This window comes from Sinohyriopsis cumingii, chromosome 11 (assembly GCF_028554795.1).
Source record: "Sinohyriopsis cumingii isolate HCF-2022 chromosome 11, ASM2855479v2, whole genome shotgun sequence".
Lineage (NCBI taxonomy): Eukaryota > Metazoa > Mollusca > Bivalvia > Unionida > Unionidae > Sinohyriopsis > Sinohyriopsis cumingii.
In genome coordinates, this window is record NC_142971.1 from 47,305,007 (window position 1) to 47,326,225 (window position 21,219).

Here is a 21,219-nt window from a genome sequence, read left to right on the forward strand (position 1 = left end):
TTATTCTGGAAGCAGATGATAAGAAATTAACCGCAACATCCTTCTGGTGGTGTTTGGAATTTGTAGCTGAAACACCTCAATTGGTTACTGCATAAAAATATATATGGACGGTGCACAATACAGGTACAATCAAGCACGTGAATGGCAGGCGGCGCTAAAAGATCAAGTTGATCAATATACAGTAAAAGTAAAAAAATATCGACGACGATTGGTTATCGTTGATGTGATTGTTTATTCAGTATCCGCTGTTGTTGCTGGAACCGGTGTAATATTATCAGCGTTGACAACGATGGCACCAGTAGCTGTAACTATTTGTATTTCAGCAGCAACAACTATTGCAGGTGTGCTTAATATCATCACAAAAAAAATATGTACTTGTACGAACGAAAAGTTATCCGATTACACAATAAAATTACATACAGCGACGGTAGCATACTCGAAATTATCCTCGTTGTTATCAGCGAGTCTCAGTGATGGAATTATATCTGATTTCGAATTTTCAATGATAACCAAAATATACGACGAAGGTATTAAAGATACAAGTATCAATAATGACAGAATTACTCCAGCAGATCGTGACCAACACAACTCCGCCAAAGATAACGATGATCTCGGTAAGTTCAATTAATCCTGAATTTAGTGTTAACTTTCCTACTGCAATTCCAGTAAAAGAAATAGCACTAGCACAATTACGAGTATATTACAGCTGGCCAAATATCAGATCAAAATCATTTAATGGTACACCAGCAAATAATTCGCTCGTATTTGCTAACAACAACAAACCCGATGGAACACCTGACTGGGTTGTTGTTGGAATACCAACCGGAAGTTACGAGATTGAAGAGATCAGTGAGGAATTTGCGCGTAGAATAAAATCAATAACAGGAAAAGAATCAAAAATATCAATTAATGTTCATGAACCCACCCTGTCCTCGACGATTGAAATAAACTCGCCTGATTATGCCGTTGATATTTATCAATCCACGATAAGATCCGTGCTAGGATGGCCTGAAATATCACCACCGATAACACCGATACCACCAGAGCCGAAAAAGTCTGATTATGTCACGGATAGGCAATCATATCATGAAATTAATCCATCATACCGGGAACGACTACGTATTTTAAAAAATAAATCGATGCTTAGCAGGGTTTTAATTCACAGTTTTGATGAGTTATGGGGTTTTAAAAATTCCGGGGAAATAGCAAATAGTTTTGTTATTCGTCTGAGTGAGATTATTGAATATTTTCAGGAAATCAATCAAGAATGTAAAAAACAACTAGATCAACTAAATCAATATTTTAACGAACATATTTTTGACATATCAGCGTCATCGCGTGAAAAAATCATCACGCGTGTGGAAATATTAAATCAGCTTATATCAGATATGGAATATATTAATAACCGAATAGTTCAAGTGATGCTTAGTTTAGAATTTTATGAAGGATCTGAGGCAAAAATATGGTTAGATAAATATAAATTAACAGAAGCCGATGTACCAAATTTTAAATTTCCCGGGTATAGTGTAACCGAGTTAAGAAAATCTGTCAGTGATGTCATTGATGAGTTTTTTCCTAAAATACTCCATGCATGGAGAAAATTAATTCCACCAGCAGCTGTTCTCAGACATGATAATGATCCACACGGCGGCGGAAGACACGTATCTCCGGGGATCGTTAATATAACACCGACGGTCGCGGTCAATCTGGTTTGTGACGTAATCGATGGCAGCTATCAAATAAATCTCGGAAGATCAAATCAGGCTCAACAAGGATACATCCTGTACACGTTCACACCACAAGTTCCCCCTGGAAGTTTAATCGTGCAAGAACCAACTAATCCCGTGTATTTGCGGTGTCACAATAATATGTTAACACGAATCAATTTTAAACTCACAGACCACCTTAATCGCTTAATTGACATACGTGAAGAAGAACTTGTAATAAATCTGTATGTAAAGTCGTAAGACTTTTGTCGTAAGACTTTTGTCGTAAGACTTTTGTCCTAAGGATTTCTGTCCTAAGGACTTTTATCGTAGATCTTCATGTAATGGAGGGTTTTTACACACGAGGATTTCTTAACAGTTAGAAGAACATTGTAACAGAGATCAGACTCAAATTCGATCAACTTAAAAAAAAAAAAAAAAAAAAAATTTTATTATTACTGGCACAAATTTGTGTTTGTTACAAATTAATCGGCCCAGGCAACTAAAAAAGCTGGTCGATGAAAGTAAAAATTAAAATTTCTATCACAAAAAAAAATAGGATTTATTAATTTTCCTGATTTTTACTGAAATTGTACAAATTACTTGATTTTGACTACCAACTACCCCGTCAGAAACATAAAAATGCACGAATTACTTGATTTTGACTACCAACTACCCCGTCAGAAACATAAAAATGTTCGAATTACTTGATTTTGACTACCAACTACCCCGTCAGAAATAAAAAATTCTAACCCTGTCAAATTGTTCCTAATAAATTTTATTTATTATAAATTAATTTTATTTATTAATAATATTATTTTTACTGAGGATTTATTTTTTTTTTTACTAAAATACAACGAAATTGCTCAATTTTCCTGATTTTGACTACCAACTACCCCGTCAGAAATCAAGTAATTCGTGCATTTTTCTTTGATTTTGACTACCAACCACCCCGTCAGAATCAAGTAATTCGTGCATTTTTCTTGATTTTAGTAATAAAAAAAAATCCTCAGTAAAAATAATATTATTAATAAATAAAATTAATTTATAATAAATAAAATTTATAATAAATAAAATTTATAATAAATAAAATTTATTAGGAACAATTTGACAAGGTTAGAATTTTCTTGATTTTGACTACCAATACACGTGGTCAGCGTTGACATGGACCCCAGTTACCAAAACTTTCATTTTCATTATCACCAGTAACGAAGTTACTTTGGATCGTTTCACCAGTAACGAAGTTACTTTGGATCGTTTCACCAGTAACGAAGTTACTTTCTAACATAATTTTTCTTAATAGTCTTATACGGGTACTAATCGTTTTCTTTGCCTCATACTCGTGGGATAATAACGACTTAATTCTTTCTACGGCGGCAGAGAGAGGAACGAACTCCTTCACATGATCATCTTCTACGGTAGCTAGCGACTGAAACATTGCCGCCTGAATCCGTTTCATGAGCCTGTATTCAGATGATAGTGTGTGTGTTCCCTGGGTTTTACGTTCTTGTAAAATCTCAAAGTCAGAAATTTTTTTTCAGGATTAAGTTCATCAGATATATTAATTCCATCTTTTTTTAATTTTTTAATAGCAACAATTACATCATTGATATTTTCATGGTTCATTATATAATATATGAATCTTTAAAATAAAAAAAAAATATCCCTAGAACACCTATAGAGTGTTTAGCGAGTTCGTCGGGATGTTTCAAGGACAGCACAAACATATAACTTAACTAAGGACAGTACAAACATGTACGCTCAGCAAAAACCCACCCACAATAATACGAAAATATGTATCAACCACAAGTCAATATTGTGGATGAATTTTGCTGAGCGGGGGGGGGGGGGGGGGTTGCCGTTCCCCCCACTATTATAAAAATCGCAATTATGCGTACACCACCGACAAATTGTCAGCCATGGGGGTTTGATCCTGGACCGCGAGCGTCACAGTCCAATACCATACTGATTGAGCTATCAAACCTTGTTACGAACATATGTTTTGGAAGTTAATATATAGCTAAGGAACCAATATTTACAGTAAACAGCGGTTTCTGAATAATAACAGTTTCTGTATTTATAACAGTTTCTGAATAATAACAGTTTCTGAATAATAACAGTTTCTGTATTTATAACAGTTTCTGTATTTATAACAGTTTCTGAATAATAACAGTTTCTGTATTTATAACAGTTTCTGAATAATAACAGTTTCTGTATTTATAACAGTTTCTGAATAATAACAGTTTCTGTATTTATAACAGTTTCTGAATAATAACAGTTTCTGAATAATAACAGTTTCTGTATTTATAACAGCGGTTTTCCTAAGCAGACTGAGAATCAATAATAACAGTGGCATGAACACACACCTGCAGGTCGATTACCATGACAACGGTTTCTGTTCTACACACAGCTTCCTGCGGATCAATAACATTGTCATGATCTCTCGTAATGTTGTGTGATGGGAAATATTTAAAAACCATAAATAATACTTCTACGAGTAATTAATTACGATGTAATTAATTACGATGTAATTAGTTAAACTGACTAATTACGATCATAAAAAATCAAAAATCTACGAAGAAAACTATATATTACAAAGTAATCTCCCTTTTATATAATCAAAATTCAGTAGTGTATGGAGGACCTACTGTGACATAAATTAAAAAAATTAATTCAATGTGGTGATGATAGTTATTGATATTGAAAGGTAATTTTCTGTTTATATTTTTTCGATAAAGCGGTTTTATGTATATTTTCTGCCACCCTTTGTACTGATTGCGGGTGAATATCAAAATATTTCGCAGCAGAAGATATTGAACGCAATATTATTTCTTCACCAGTTTCTATGTTTGTGGAAATTACCGCCCTCTTTCCGATTGTCTTACATCTTCCTGTATTACCACATGCAGAGTTCACGCTTCGAGTGACAACACGAAGGTTGTGTAGGGAGTTATTTTGAGTGTCCCCGTCAATATGATCAATAACAAGACCGTCTTTGATCACTCCGAAGAAACATTCATACGTAAATCTATGACATAGATAATGTTTCTTTCCTCCCCGCATGTGAACATTAGATAACCATTATTAGTAAAATAACCAACTTGTCTCTTCAACTTGCAGTGTCTGATGATACCATTAATATTTGATTCATAGTTTGTTATGACAGGATGTGGGACAAATATATTTTGCTCCATTATAATAATATTATACGTTTAAATCATTGTTTGTCTGAAATCTTGATATATAATCCCTCACGGATTTTATAGCGTTTTCACCGCTATTATTTTTTTTGTCATAATATCTTTTAAGTTCTCTGAACCGTTTTCCGCCGCACTTCCCACATAATTCTGTTTTTCCTCGCACTCCAATACCACACCTTAGACATGGTATTGGTCCTAGACTTCCTCGTCGTATGTTTTGTGAGTGCATCCAACAAAATTCCTTTCTACAGGATTTGTTGCATCGATTTACTGAGCCGATCATCAACCATCTACATTGAGACATTGTATATATATATATATATATAATTTTCTTTATTTAAATATTTGTTTTAATTATATGAACGAGTTTGAGAGAATATCCCAAACTAGGCCTGTTAAATATAAATTCAACCTTGACAGATTATCTTCTGACTTGCCAGTGCGAGATTTGGTTGATCCGAAAAATAAAAGTCTGATCTCGAAAATTCACGACGCCAAGAAAGAATTTTACACGGATGGTGCATCTCATACATGGTCAACGTTCAAGATCATACGCCTTGACGGAGTCAAGGAAGCTGTCACGGACGCCACAATGAACGACAAGCGAGCGGCAACTATCATTAACTACATCGCTGAATACGAGGGCAATCAAAAATATTTCTTCAGAGTAAAATTTATTGTATTAACAGAAACAGGTAGTTGGATTATCCGTGACAAATATGATCCTGTCCTTGGTAATAATAAAATCGCCATATTAAGTAAAAATTCCAGACCGGGTCTATTGACGGGTATTGACAAACCGTATTATGAACGAGCGTATCCTGTAACAGCGGTTATTTATGGAATCTATGAGATAAATAAAAAACCCAACGTTGATAAACTAGCGCCGATGAAATTTTCAAGGTTAAATTGTGTGGCTGAACGAGTAATAGAACACTTTACAAACGCGATGCGTGGAAATGGATTAACTGATTTAAGGCGTGAAAAAATAAACTCGTGGGCTGATTCAGTTAAGGATACCGGTGCTACAATAAAAGATGTTGCTGAGTTAGGAAAAATATTAAAATTTCCAATAACTGTGGCGACAATAACGGGAGAAGTACTGTACCAGTCGAAATATAAATCGAAAGGAGCTCCAATAAATATTATCGATCATAACGCGCACGCATGGACTAACGCAGTAACAATATTTCCACGTGATCGAACTGTTAGATTTTACCCCACAGATATGTTTGATTTTATCAACGAAATAAGTAAAACCGATCCTGTATCGGTATGGTTATGTAAAAGTAATGAGGAGGGTGAATTTGATCAGTTTGTCAAACCGAACGGTGAAATATATCGCACAGAATCCCTCCATGACGAGATGAAAAATCTTGCGACGTTTTTACAGTGCAAGCACGCGGAAAATACTGAAAAATTACTAACTAATTGTTTTACCGTTCCATCTGTTGCGGCTCATTTCGCCAGAGAGAGAAATTCATGGAAACCAACACGATTTGATTTACTCGAGGACGTACGCGCAAGTTGCGTCGAATACGGACACGGTGGATTATGGAATACCAAATATAATTACAATGATGTTATTTCGGTTGATATGGTTGCATGTTATCCGGGAAGTTTTCTGGGATACGGAGATTGTTCTACGTACTTTGAAAGATTTGGTCACCCAACAAACGAGATGACGCGAGTGGCAATTAATGGACCATTACCTGATTTTGATCTGACTGGATTCGCCTGTATTGAGTCGTTCGAGCTTAACGAAAATCTTCACAAGATTTGTTATGTTTGGTTTGGCAGACATTTTTGTGAAAAACGTTGGGCACCTATAGTTTTGTTGCGATATATGCTAGATTGTATGATACTGACATCGTTGGTGGTCAGTGAGGCAATTATATCATATCATGCACAGACCAAAGTTTGGTTGCCCATGTCAGATTCTGAAGTTATTAGCGAGTTTAAGGATGATATTCCTAATAAACTCAAAACCGCAAAAGATCTCGGTAGAAAAATTATAGGTAAATTTACTCAAGGTGGTGCATATGATTATAAAAGGCATCACGCACGATTAATTTTAGATGATGCCGAGTACGATTTTATAATCGCTGACACAACAGCGAAAAATATATTTGTAAATCGAGAGAGTGTTTATTTATCCGACGGAACAAAATTAGGTACGATCGTTAGTTACATAAATGACGTATCCCCACAATATACTCATCTAAGATCTTCCATGTTGGCTTATGTTTCTATAAATTTATTATCGATGATTAATAGATTTCCTGAGACCGCAGTCAGAGTCGCAACGGATTCGTTTTATATTTCAAGTAAATATTTAGAACCTGTTATGAAATTTACAAGTAATGATGAACGATGGGGTTCGTGGAGAATAAAAAAGGAACTATTACACAATTATGTAGAATCAGCAGATGTTCCAATGAGAGATTTTTATCGTGAGGGAATAAAATATCAGAAATGTCGAAGGCACCATCGTTGAGTGATCCAATAACTAGATATAAGACAGTATATCTCAATGGACCTGGTGGATGCGGCAAAACAACTCGAACGATTAATGTTTTTAGAAATTCAGATATAATCGTGCTGACACCCACACATAGACTTGCACGTGAGATGAAACAGCGGCAAGTACAATCGTGTACGTATCATAGTTTCTTTCGGTGGCGCGGGGATACATGGACTCCTGAACGGATGGGAGAAAAATATATACCTAAAATAATTATTTGGGATGAGATATGCACGGTCTCATTGGATACATTAAAAATGTTTCTTGATTGGTTGTTGACAAAAAATACCGCCATAATAATGTGTGGCGATCATGGTCAACCGCCGCCTTTTGTTGTACCATCTCCACATGATTGGTTAAAAAATTTCGTTGATTATTACGAAGAAATAGATGATGATAATAGAGCTCTTGATGCAAATTTGAAGGAGTTTAAAAAATGAATCAGATTACAATCAAACAAAATTCAGTGTGAAATAATACGTGGAGTGATCTCAGAGACATCAATGAGTGATTGTTTGAAATTATGGAGACCCACCGATTTGATCGTAGCAAGTAGAAAAATAATCAGAGACGCTTTACAACAACAGTTATTTCAACTACATAAAGAAAAATATTCAGAACTACCCGTACCGTTGTGTTATAGACCATCAGATACACGAAAACAGAATATTAATGTTGATATTCCAGGACAGACTGAGAATCAAAATCTCGTATTAAATGATATTGTCGCTTTTGATATCAGTGTGGTCGAAGATGCAATAAACGCTGACAAATCTCCATGGGTGTTGGGATACGCTATGACAATCCACTCGTCTCAGGGATTAACTATTTCTGACACACGAGTCTGGATTGTAGACGATCGCATCGAGTGGTCAAATTTAGTTTATTTGGCGGTATCGAGGGTCAGAAATATATCTCAATTACGTAGAATTATAATTCCTGAAATCGTTGATAAATTTAACATCATCGATGATGATATAATAAGAAAAAAATTAATCGGATACAAACAATCTGACAAAAAAAATAAACGTGACTTTGATCTTGATGTTGAATTTATTATTGAGTTAAAACAGCAGCAGAATAATCATTGCACCAGTTGTAATTGTATAATGTTATGGCGGTATTCGAGTAATGATTCAAGACAATTTACCGTAGATAGAAAAGATAATAGTCGCGGTCATACACGAGAAAATACCATGTTAACCTGTCTTGAGTGTAATCGACGTCGGGGTGCAGGCACCCTTGGCGCTGGCACCCTTGGCGCTAGTGCTAGTTAAGTGATCGAAATCACCGGAGTGATTTTGGTGGTAGTTGTGTATCCGCGGGAATTATTTGTAGTTGTTCACGTGTAAATCCACGTTGAGGAGCGGCCGAATCTAATCTGTAGATTGCAGGTCTGGAAACGCCTACGTTTCTTCCAGTAAATCTTGTCACGGTAGATATTTTGTGTGTGGTAACACTCCAAATAGGATCAGTTGCTCTCGCTTTACCACCTTCAAGTTCACCAGGCTCATATAAATATCTGACTGTAACATCACCTAATATTTTTTGTTTTCCAACATCTTTTCGTTGTGTTGGTATATTTTTTTTTTGTGACCGCGCTAATGGGTTTCATGTTGGTTGTTCGTGTGATCTCATTATTTAATGCAGCTATCACGCCTGGTAATCTTGCCACCCATTCACGAGATCTTTTATCCTGAATAAATTCCCTTGCGTATTGATATCCAAATAACCGTTCAGCAAGTGTTCGATTAAATCGCTCAACAATTGCTTGATCACGATGAATTGCAGTATGACCTCGTCGTATTTTGGTATTATGTTGTTTCATCAACGATGATACTGGACCAAGAAATTCCTTACCAGGATCAACCTGTAGTAGCTGCGGCCATCGCAGACCACCTTGTGGTCCACCATCTCGTTGATAAATTCGTTCAAACGCATCGGCTACTTCAGATGATGTTTTCGCTGATAGCGGCTCTGCTTCTTTATATCTACTTGCAACATCAACTACGGTTAGCGCGTACTTGTACGTTTTTCCACGCACAGTATCATGCGGTAAAAACAGAATATCAGCTTGATGAACTTCATTAGGAACACTGACATCGAAATACGCGTACTGAATTTGTTTAGGACGTGGTAGATAAATTTGCCATATTGCCTGCCTGGACAACCACGTTTTAGCAGTAGAATGTTTAACCGCCGCTGCATCAGCGAGTTTACCAATTGCTGCTTTGCCTCTCCAGTATCCTCTCGGTGAATAATAAATTGATTCCATTATTAATTACCAGCCCCAATCGCTAATTTACCTTTCATCGAGGATCTTACTAACCAATTAGCTAATGATTCTCTAATATTTTTATTTTTTAAAGAATTTAATGAATGAATTAATTTTACATCTGCAATATGCCTATCTTGTAGATTTTGACTTTTATAAGCTACATCATGAGCATGACAAGCTCGATCAATAGCGTTTATTGGTTCCTCGCCTGGTTTTGGTTGATCCTGATTATCGAGCCTGATATCGAGTCGAGTACCAGGACCGCAATAATTATATCCTGGTAGATGTTTTTCCCCACTGTATTTAGCCCATGGAGTACCTGGAAACTTTGACATCAAATTAGCAATATCACCACCGCGCCTATTAGGTAAAAACGAAAATTTCTTTCTACCGCATATAGAACATTTTCCACCGTACGCTATTTTTTTGTTTTTTGTTATAACTGTGGCTAAATCAGTAGTTGGAGTTTTAACTCTACAGCGTAAACAATATAAATTCATGTTATAATATATATGGATAAAATTGATTTCTCAGCAACTCGGCAGCGAGAACCTGTTAAGCATCATCCTGCGCTACCGAACTCCATCAGAATGATTATCATAGGACCATCTGGATCGGGTAAGACGCAATTATTACTTAATCTGATAATGAGATGGTTGAAATGGGATAAATTATATTTAGTAGCACCATCCGTTGATGATCAACGATGTTATGATGTACTTAAAGATTTCAATGAAAACGCACGATTACTGGATGAAGATAATGATGTTATAGAGTTTATAACCGATATTGATGAAGCACCATCCGTAGATTCCATAGACGGATTTATTAATAATTTAGTTGTATACGACGATGTGATGCTAGATAAACAATCAAATCCAGCCAGAATATTTTCCCGAGGGAGACACAAAAATACAGACGTGATCTATGTTACTCAACGATATACACAAATTCCGAAGGTGATCAGAGACAACTGCAACATTTTAGTTGTGTTTAATGGCGTAGACACACACACGTTGCGAAATATTCATCAAACTTGGTGTGGTGGTGACATGGATATAATTAAATTCAAAAATTTCTTCTCACGAGCGCAAGCTACTCCGCATGGATTTATAACAATAAATTTACATGATCCAAGAACAAGATATCGTGTGGGTATTGATAAAATATTTGGGTAACAGGGGTGATGATAAAATTAAATTGAATTAAATAGATAATGAACAACTGTGCGTGGTTACGTCAAGGAACCACTAACAATTGTAATAAAAAATGCCGTGGAGAATATTGCAAGAAACATAATTATCTTATAAAGAAAAACCTTCATGCTGGTCCACGAAGTTGTGTCGGTTGTAACAACGGTGTTAGAGGATTATATCAGATTTGCAAAAATTGCGGTGGAGATCGATATCGAAGTTTGATGAACTATTACAGAAAAAGAAAGAACATAAATCCAAAAATAGAAAAACCACCATCAGAACTTGAATATTACTTGAAACATAGAACAAATTCCGAAGATTCAGATGAAGATGAAACAGATGAGGAGAAAGGACAGCGAGAACGCGTTGAAAAATATTCATCAAACTTGGTATGGTGGTAAATTAATAGCAGCAGAGAGGGTACCTACCAACGTTGGTCGTCAAAAAAATAAACAAGAAATAAATAAACACGTAGAGTACTTTATTTTTTCAGCTACTATTTCGAACTGGGGTTTTATTAGTACAATCGTCCATTACAGAAATAAAACATCTCAAGGAAAAGTTCATTTGTAAAATCTTGACCTTTCTACGAGATGATTTATTTGTTTGTTTTATTTGTTTTGTCGGAATTCTATGGTCTGTTCACCCTCTCTGCTGCTCACACTGATAGACTGGTGCCCTGCTAAAAAACAGGTAAATAAAATAATTAAAAATAATACATTCCAAATATATCTATCAATTAGTGAATAAGAAATACCACAGACAAGTATCCAAAATGAAAGACATCGATTGCATACGTTGCAATTATTCGCTACAGGCTGAATCCGAAATATCAGAAGAAATTTGGAGGATCTGGACGGCATACGAGGCGGCCCATTTCGATCCTGGAGGTAGAGGAAACTGAAAAATTTGCACCAGATTTGTGAACAAAAGAAATATTGGCCATATATGATCGCATATCATCACAGTGAGGATGGAACCCAAAAAAAAATTAAAAAATGCCTACAACACCCGGTATTCCCAGGCGGTCACCCATCCAAGTACTAACCGGGCCCGACGTTGCTTAACTTCGGTGATCGGACGAGAACCGGTGTTTTCAACGTGGTATGGCCGTAGACATTTGTACGTACAAATTTAAGACTAATATAGGTTGTCTCTTCGTCGTTACATACACTACACACATACATATATTAGACACACACACACACACAGATATATATATATATATATATATATATATATATATATATATATATATATATATATATATATATATATTAGAGACAGGGGAGAGCTCATCTTACGACAATACATCCCTTCAGTTTCAATCTGTAAGGAAGCAAGAGCTTATTTGATCGCCGATGTCACTGACATGTAGGTTGCCATATTTGTGCAGTCATTTGAATAGTAATACAATGGCGAGTTCCGTGTCAAATTTCATCAAGGTTGTCGTTTTCTTTCGTCAGTCAGCTTCATTAACGACAAATGATGTTATACTCGCAATTATTTCTGAGAAAATAAATCGTATTTCTCTCGATTTCATGCAGATATATCTCGATGAAAGGTCGGTCAAGTTTGCATGGCAGGCTAGTAAGCACAGGGGCTCGCATCGTTGCTCACAATTAAACTGACAGTCATACATTTTATACTATATGTACGACTGATAGTTTCACTGTAAGCAATGATACGAGCCCCCTGTGGCTAGTAAGCAGCTACCCTATGCCGATACCGCATGGTGTCGGCAATTTCCAACGTTTTGATAAGCAAAACAAATATGTCCATACACCCCAATACAAATGTCCAAAGATCAAAAATCGCTATTTTGGGACTATTATGAATTCATTCAAGGACATTCTAAATTACATCATCGCCATACGTCAAGATTGTTAGCACATCAGCACATTCAGAATTGGACTTCATTCAGAAAACCACTGGCATTCATTTGGAACACTACCCTTTTGGACTTGTCATAGAACATTTATGGACTATTTGTGATTTCATTCATAATGCTGAAAAGTATTTAAATTTTCACTTTGTATTCTTTATAAAAATAAATTAAGTCGGTTGATTTAGATTGGCTAAGATAGCATTAAGGTGTTTTTGTTTATATGAGCCAATATCACATTATTCTTTTCTTGGTTTAGATGGGCTAAGTTCACATTATGGTATATTGGTTTAGATGGGCTAAGTTCACATTAAGGTCTTTGGCTAAGTTTCCATTAAGATATTTGGTTTAGATTGGCTAAGTTTGCATTAAAGTGTATTGGCTTATATTGGCAAATTTCACATAGGAATTTGATTTAGATGGCCTAAGTTCACATTATAGTGTTCTGGCAAAAGACTGCTTGGTTTTGTGAGGCAATGAGAGTAGTCTTGCTCAATGGTACAATAGGGCAACCAGCTTGATAGAAATCTATCATGTTAACCATTGGACTGATGTACATTTTATCAGTGTAATTTAGAGTCTGTTTAAACCATTCCGAACCCCCCATCTCTCTCTCTCCCTCTCTCTCTCTCATATATATATATATATATATATATATATACATGAAAGAAATAGTATTTTCAATCTTTCTGATCTGTACTGATATTCTGGTTGAATACTAAAAGTAAATTTAAATATATATAAGGAGTTTGCAAATTTTATAAAAGTCAGCTTGCCTAGCAAGTAGCAGGACAATATGATACAATGTAGAATTTAAGAAAATGTCATTATATGTATTGAAACGTTCGTTTCCTTTGTATCTGTTGATACCTAAAAACCATATCCCAATAATTAAAATTATCTAAGACTATATGTAAATAATACACGTATGTTTGTATGTATGTATGTACACACACAAACGTATATATATATATATATATATATATATATATATATATCACAAATGACACACACATATCTTAAAACACCCTCAGGGACCCAGGATATATATGATCCGTTTTTACAAGATAAACTTGGTATAATTCAGTATGGTATAATTATCGAGTAAGATCAGTAGAGTTTTTGCCCTTGTTTGCAATCGTTATAGGATAACGCGTTAAAAATGAAATTACACAGAAGTACAATTAATGTTAATAGCTGATAAAGTTATGCAAGCTTTGTTGTATACTCTCTCTCTCTCTCTCTCTCTCGTGTGTCAGTATGATAAAGCAAGAAGAAAAAGGAAGAACAGTAAAGAACATATATAAAAAGGTTTATTGAAACAGCGTCTCATCGTGGTGTGGGCACCACGATGCATAGGGATAAATAAAAAGCGAGTATTCCATTACTTTTAAATTCATTTGATATGCATCCATATGACACAGAACGCTCTCGGTGAGTACAGGGAATCAGATGTACGTCACTGTGTGGGACTAGGTATAAAACATTTATTGTATTTTTAATTGTAAATTTTTCGGGCATTTAAGTAGAAATTAAATTATTTCAGTTCTAGTGAGAACAACATTTCGACTGTAAAACATAATTTGTTGTCTTGATGCGTTTTCAAGACTCTTGGGCTGATTAGTCGCACATCTCTTCAACGTTTCCGATGTACAAATGTTTGTGTGCAGTATAATATTAGTAACTAAAGTGTATACTAATTCAAAGTTGGGAGTAGTCTTGCTCAATGGTACAATAGGGCAACCAGCTTGATAGAAATCAGTCATGTTAACCATTGGACTGATGTACATTTTATCAGTGTAATTTAGAGTCTGTTTAAACCATTCTGAACCGCACATCTCTCTCTCTCTCACTCTGTATATATATATATATATATATATATATGACAGAAATAGTATTTTCAGTCTTTCTACTTTGTACTGATTTTCTGGTTGAATACTAAAAGTAAGTTTAAATATATATAAGGTGTTTGCAAATTAAGTTAATTTCCACTAATAGGTTGCATCATTTTAGTTATTTTACGTTTCTGGAGATTTGCGATTCGTCACGTAGCAGTGATGATTATATACGTATTTTATCCTTTCGCCTGTATAAATGAGCTCGGACTGGGCAGTTTTCTTATTCTTATTTCTTGTGTATCTTTTTGTAACATAAGGTCTACATACTAGTTTATGTTACATTTAGATATTGCCTTAGAGGAAAAACATTTGTTTGCATTGTTCAGTGGAAATGTAAAGTGTTCATTAAACAATAATATTATTTTGGAACTAATTTCTGCCAAAACTATGGTTATGTAAATAGACCATATTATCAGATGTAGCATCAAATCTGACTTTACTTGCATAATCCACTTTGCTGATTTTGGTGGCTTGCCTGTGGAATCATGTATATCAACAACAGACAAATATATGGACATAAATAAATGTGAATGGGGTCGGTGCGCTTTGGGGAATGCCTGATATGCTACGCATTATTAAACCCAGGTGGTTATTTTTTTTCGGAGCTAATTATTGGTTAGCTAATTGAAGGTTTTTGTCCATTTATGTTCTGATATAATGTTCTCTACAAAGTGTTTAATATTATACAAACTTAATGAAAATCAATTTCATTCGCTGAAAAACACTTTCTTGATCTAAAGCGTTAAAGATCCACCAGAAATTAACTTTTCCTGCGAGAAAGAGTAAAATCATACTGAAGAATTGTTATTTCATATAAAGATAGTTGGCTGTAAAGTTCTTCACAAATTAAGTACTTTCTTAGTACGTTAATTTGCAATCTTGATGAAGATTGTCACATCTTCTTTCACGGAAAGTGTTATTATACTTCAAAGTATACTTTTTCGTGATAAAGTAAAATTTTCATGAAAAATTCACTTTTTCACAAAAAGTATCTTTACATGTCTATGCATGCCTTTCATAAAAAAATATAACAAGTTGCTTTACTTTTCATCATAAACACGGGGGCTGTGTCGTGTTCATGAAAATGTCGCTTTCTTAACAAAAATAACATGTTAGTCGTCTTGCAACTTCTTACAATAGAGTTACATTTTTCGTGGAAGGAGTTTGGTTTTCATTAAAAATAATGGGAAACTTTATATGAAAAACTGAGAGCATGTAAGAAAGGTTGTGCTTTTTTGAGGACTAGTTTCTTCAGAAAAACTCGCTTCATTTTTTGCCACCTTCGGTCATCATTTTTCATGAATATTTTAACAATATTGCCTTAACAAATTTTCAGGAAAAATATAAATTCCTAAAGAAAAAGTCACCTTTTTGTAGATGTTATTCTTTGTGAAAAAAAGCGTATTAACATTAATAACCATCTTTCATTGTTTCTTGGCCAACACAAAATAATCTGGGATACTTAAATATTTGCATGTTTTCACCACTGGCCCGCGGAAAGGATTTGTGATCCCTATAAAACAGTCTCCAGTAGGCTCATATAAACTACAAAAAGTACCCTCTCTTCGGCATGGGCCCTTGACCGTTATGAGGCCTCGGAATTTGGTCCTAGCTATCATACCCTTTCCGTGGCCACTACTCTACAAACACCGGAACTTTATACATATAACTGAAAGAAGTATAAGCTGTCCAATAATTACTTTCTGAGATACTGTACTTTCCACACATATCTGAATAGATATGTAGCATGTGCTACAAATACGATAGCCCTTTTTGGGTCACTAAAGTGAAACAGTTGTCTCTGTTCCATTCAAAGTTTAGTAGCTACAGGGCGACCAACTAAATTATTTCAGTGTCCATTTCAAATTTTAGACTGCCAATTTGGTGAACTTAATAAAAACAGAATCAATATAATTGGCAATCAAGGGTAGAAGATTATTGTGAAGTTTATAGCTATTGCAAATTAACAAGTAATTTTTTATATATTAAAAAATCATAGTTATTTTTAATAGCAAACAAATCCGTCTGACAGAACTTTTTCTTATAACCATTTACTTTAACCCAAGGGTAGCACCTTGAATACCCCCTGGGAAATTCTTTTTGTCAGTCTTTTATAATGATTTAGTAAAGTTAACAGTCCATTTGAATGACCCTGAAACTGTACAAGATTGCCTAAGCTCTTTACAGAAAGATCTCACAAACGGAACGGTCTGTTTGCGTTTTTTGGGTTAACACTATGGCCCTGGACAGCGAGATGAATTTGCTTGTAAATTGTTAGGCACACTGGCGGCAATGAGTGCGTAAGTGAAGTATCCGCAAATAAAAGTTTTTGATTCATTTTTTAAATGATAACAGCTGTTTTATTATATTCAGCACATATGTTCGGTGTCATGCTTATTCTTTCACTTATCTTAGTCCTGGTGCACTACAATAACAAGATTGATCTAGTTTCTAATTTTGCATGCAAATATTTTTAAGTTCTTAAAATAATATACAATATTCAATAATATACAATATTCAAGTATATATTGTGTTTTGTTGTGTTGTGTGGTTTAACGCCATTTTTCAGCACACAATAGGCTATACATGGCAGCCAGTATTAATGGTGGAGGAAGAACTCAGGAAAGAACCACTAACCCACGAGAGCTAATAGCAAGCTTTCTCACATACCCACATTGGCCAAATCCAAGACTCGAACCCATGCAGACAGAGGTGAGATGGCAGTGATCCATAACGGAGAGAGGGCTTTAGGCCACTCGGGACCCCCAAGTATCTTTTGTAATGTAATAGTGTAATGTAATAATTGTAAATACTAACAAGGGGTTTTAATTTAAATGTTTCGTGACATATTCGACTTATTGGTTGTAATCCTCTGTTATTCATTCACCTCTAAGACTGAAATAAAAACGTTTATATTTGTGATGATTTTGTGTATTTAAATTTATTCAAGTAATCAATATTTCTTCAGAAGTCAAAAAGTATTTTGTTTTATATCACAGAATTTATCATATTAAAATCCGAGATTGCGTTCCAATTGCTTGGTAATATATTCCTCACTTTAGACAATCATTGACTGTTGATTGTAACTTTCCGCTCCACCCCACAAGCATGCCAAAAGATATTGAGCGGGTTTTTTTTTCATTAAAACCTTGGCAGACATCTAAACTTTAAGCCTGCATCAAGGTATTTAACCCTTCAAAAGTAACCATTACCTCAAGTCCACCATGTGGACTTCCGTGTTTGAGCATTTAAATTCAACTCAAACAGGACTGACATTAAAATAAATGTTTTGGAATGGTATGAGGGAGCTAATATAAGTTTTAAAAGATTGGATACTTATGAATCAGAACTGAAACAGTTACAGATATATCTGAATAATAAAATATTTCTTTTTTTATATAAAAAAATATGGTAAAGAAAATAAAAACTTAATTGATGAGTATATAACAAAACTTACTCAACAGAAGAACAAGCTGATTGTCAGCATTCATATTCTGTCAGAGTTGCAAAAACAAAGAACGACTCAACAGAGGTAACAGAAAAATGATGCTTTTAGAATATTTTCAAAACTAAATTCATAAATTCAACAGGAAATACCATTATTCATGTTTTATTCATTTGAACTCTTCTACATCATAATGGATGCTCTTCATGTAGATATGTTATGCTTTCGATGTGGGTATTCATTTTTCAAATTGATAATTATCGCAGGATTATCTGGGTGGTATTACAATGAATGTGGATGGAAAATAGTTAGCTTCAATCTTAAAAGAAAAATCAACATCCCAGTTTGGAACTGGTGAACACAAAGTAATTAAGGTACTGTTAGAAGTTGTAAAGTGTGCGTGTGTGATATGGATTTTTAATGTAGCTTTATAAAAAAAATCAGTCCTTTACCTACGTGTCTGCAGTGTGGCAGTTCACAGCAATGTCTAGCACTGGGGCATCATGCCGCAGACATGTAGCACAATGTCACACCCAGTCACATTGGCCTGACACCAGGAAACACTATATAAAATAATTGCTATGCTAAGCTAACATCCACCGATTCTACCAGGTAGTATTTTGTCTCGTTTTATATAAAAGTAAAGGGAGATGCAAAGTGCAGTAGAAACACTTTTTGTAGATTGTATATGAAACACATGACCATATCTTACAGAAATGATTACCTTATTATCTGCCCTGGTAAGGACTAATAAGATTGAACAAGGCATATGATTACCTTTTCAAGTTTAATGACTACAATAGTTTAATAATCTGCTTTGGTAAGGACAAATAAGATTGAGCAAGGCATTATGCACAATAAATTGTTAATATTACCAGGGATTTGTCATTCACATAATACTGGTACTGAAGATTCCCTCTCAAGGTATACACTCTGATATAGTTTTAATAAGTTTATAAGGGACCATGTGTGGCCAAGTGGTATAAAGCGCTCACTGTTATGGATCACTGCCATCTCACCTCTCTCTGTGTGGGTTGGAGTCTCGGGCACAGCCAATGTGGGTATGCGAGAAAGCTTGCCAGTCGCTTCTTGTGGGTCGGTAGTTCTTTCTGGGGTTTTCCCGGGTTCTTCCTCCACCACTGATACTGACCGTTGTGTATAGCCTATCTTATGCTAGAATATGGGGTTAAACCCCATAACAACAACAATAATAAGTTATCATGCCACTTGACTTTCAGATGCCAGCAGATCCCTGCCAACCGTAATCATGTCCTTAAGAAAACTATAGCGAACATTTCTTACAAGTACTGTACAATCCGATACTAATAAATCCCTACCCTCTGTAACAGTCTCCTCGAGAAAACTATAGCAAATATACCTTAAGAGTATGATCCTATACTAATAATTCCCTGACCACTATAACAGTCTCCTCGAAAAACTAACTTGAAATTATTTCTGTACAGTTTAATAAAACTGAATTTGTGAATCAATGGCACAATCAATAAATGACAAACATAAGAATAGAATTGCTTTCTTTCATCACATGTGATGCTCCCATCATGAGCTTGAATGATCATTTGATGCTGTATAAAATAAGTGGAGAAAGTGATCAGGAAACATTTAACAACTTGGCAACAGAAAATATCTTAGTAATTATGTTTGCCAAACACTGTTTATTCCCAGGGTTTCTGTCTGCTAAAACTTTTTTATTTCCAGGGTTTTTGACTGTTTACAAAAATTACGTATTCCCAGGTTCCCAAATATTCTTTATTCCCCCAGTTTTAAACTGGGATGACACTTCACTGATGCCTCTGAGTATATCTTTTATAAACAAGAGAAAACAAAATTCAGAAACTAGTAAGTGTTGAGACTCGAACCCACCCAGACAGAGATGAGATGGCAATGATCCATAACAGTGAGTGCTTCAGACCACTCAGCCATTTGGGCCCCCGGTGGTTATGAGTGCAAATAGCTACTGCCCACCATCTCTAAAGAATATACTGCAAATCCTTTGCTTTGAGACAGAAGAGGCTTTAAGGCTACCAAAGTTTACTATACCTAAACACAGTCTTAGACTCAATTTCTGACTAGTTAAGCACAAATGCATTGTGTTTAACTGTTTTCACAAAACATCTATATCATATTACAACAATATTGTTGAATAAAAGGAGCCCTATGTTGTAATAAAACTGTCATGAATCATTTAAAAGTGTGAAGTAAAAAGAAAACACAAGAGTCCTCTGAATAAACTCCTTGTAGAAGACTGACACTTTAATATCTGAAAAGAATTTGCTGGACTCCACATGGTCAGTTTCTTCCCTGCTTTTATTCCTTCAAATGCCAAGTACTGGAACCATACAAGATATTCTTCTGAAATCTGAAGATTCCAAATTAGGTTAAAAAAAAATATTTTCTTATCAGAGTTCACATGTTTACAAGATGAATGCAGAACAAATAACTATGGTCTTTGACCTTCTCTCTTGACAATCTTGGCTACTCTTTAATGGATTTTGATTTTGTCAAGTTTTGATAGAATGACAACAAAATGAAGCTATTTCCAAATACAAACGATGATCTTACCTTCAAAACTTGCCACCAAATTATCCATCTAGAAAATCTGGTAGAGAAGCTGCCAGGATTTTATCCAAAGAGGAAGCTTACCGCTTGTCACCAAAGGGGGAAGAGAAAACAGATATAGCTCAATATTTACTTAACACTTCAATATCTCTCTCCCTGCTTCTATTGAAATCAAATCTTTAAAAGATGGCACCTTAGCTGTATAAGTATTAATCTGTTTCTTATGTGTATAAATATTATTCTATGCAGAGAACCCCTTAACAGGCATATGCACTGCAAACTTAAATAAGATGGAAAACTGTTCTTTATGCTTGTTATTTATGATTTTCCTCAGCTCACTTCTGCTCCAAAATAAGATTTTTCATTAACATAAACTCTGCAAAGGTTTCACTTTCTTGAATCAGTGTTTTACTGACTACTATGCCAGATTTCCTATTTATTCCACAATGCTGTATTAGGGTTTTAAGTCCATTAATGCCACTGTCTACTTTTTAGACAGAGGTATTTTGA

At 34.9% G+C, this 21,219-nt stretch overlaps 1 non-coding gene across 1 annotated transcript; it reads right to left on the minus strand.

Moving 5' to 3' along the window:
* Positions 1 to 11,903: 11,903 nt before the first annotated feature.
* Positions 11,904 to 12,022, minus strand: LOC149788398 (5S ribosomal RNA). The gene has a single exon (XR_016424743.1). It is a non-coding gene; the product is annotated as a 5S ribosomal RNA (ribosomal RNA).
* Positions 12,023 to 21,219: the final 9,197 nt, after the last annotated feature.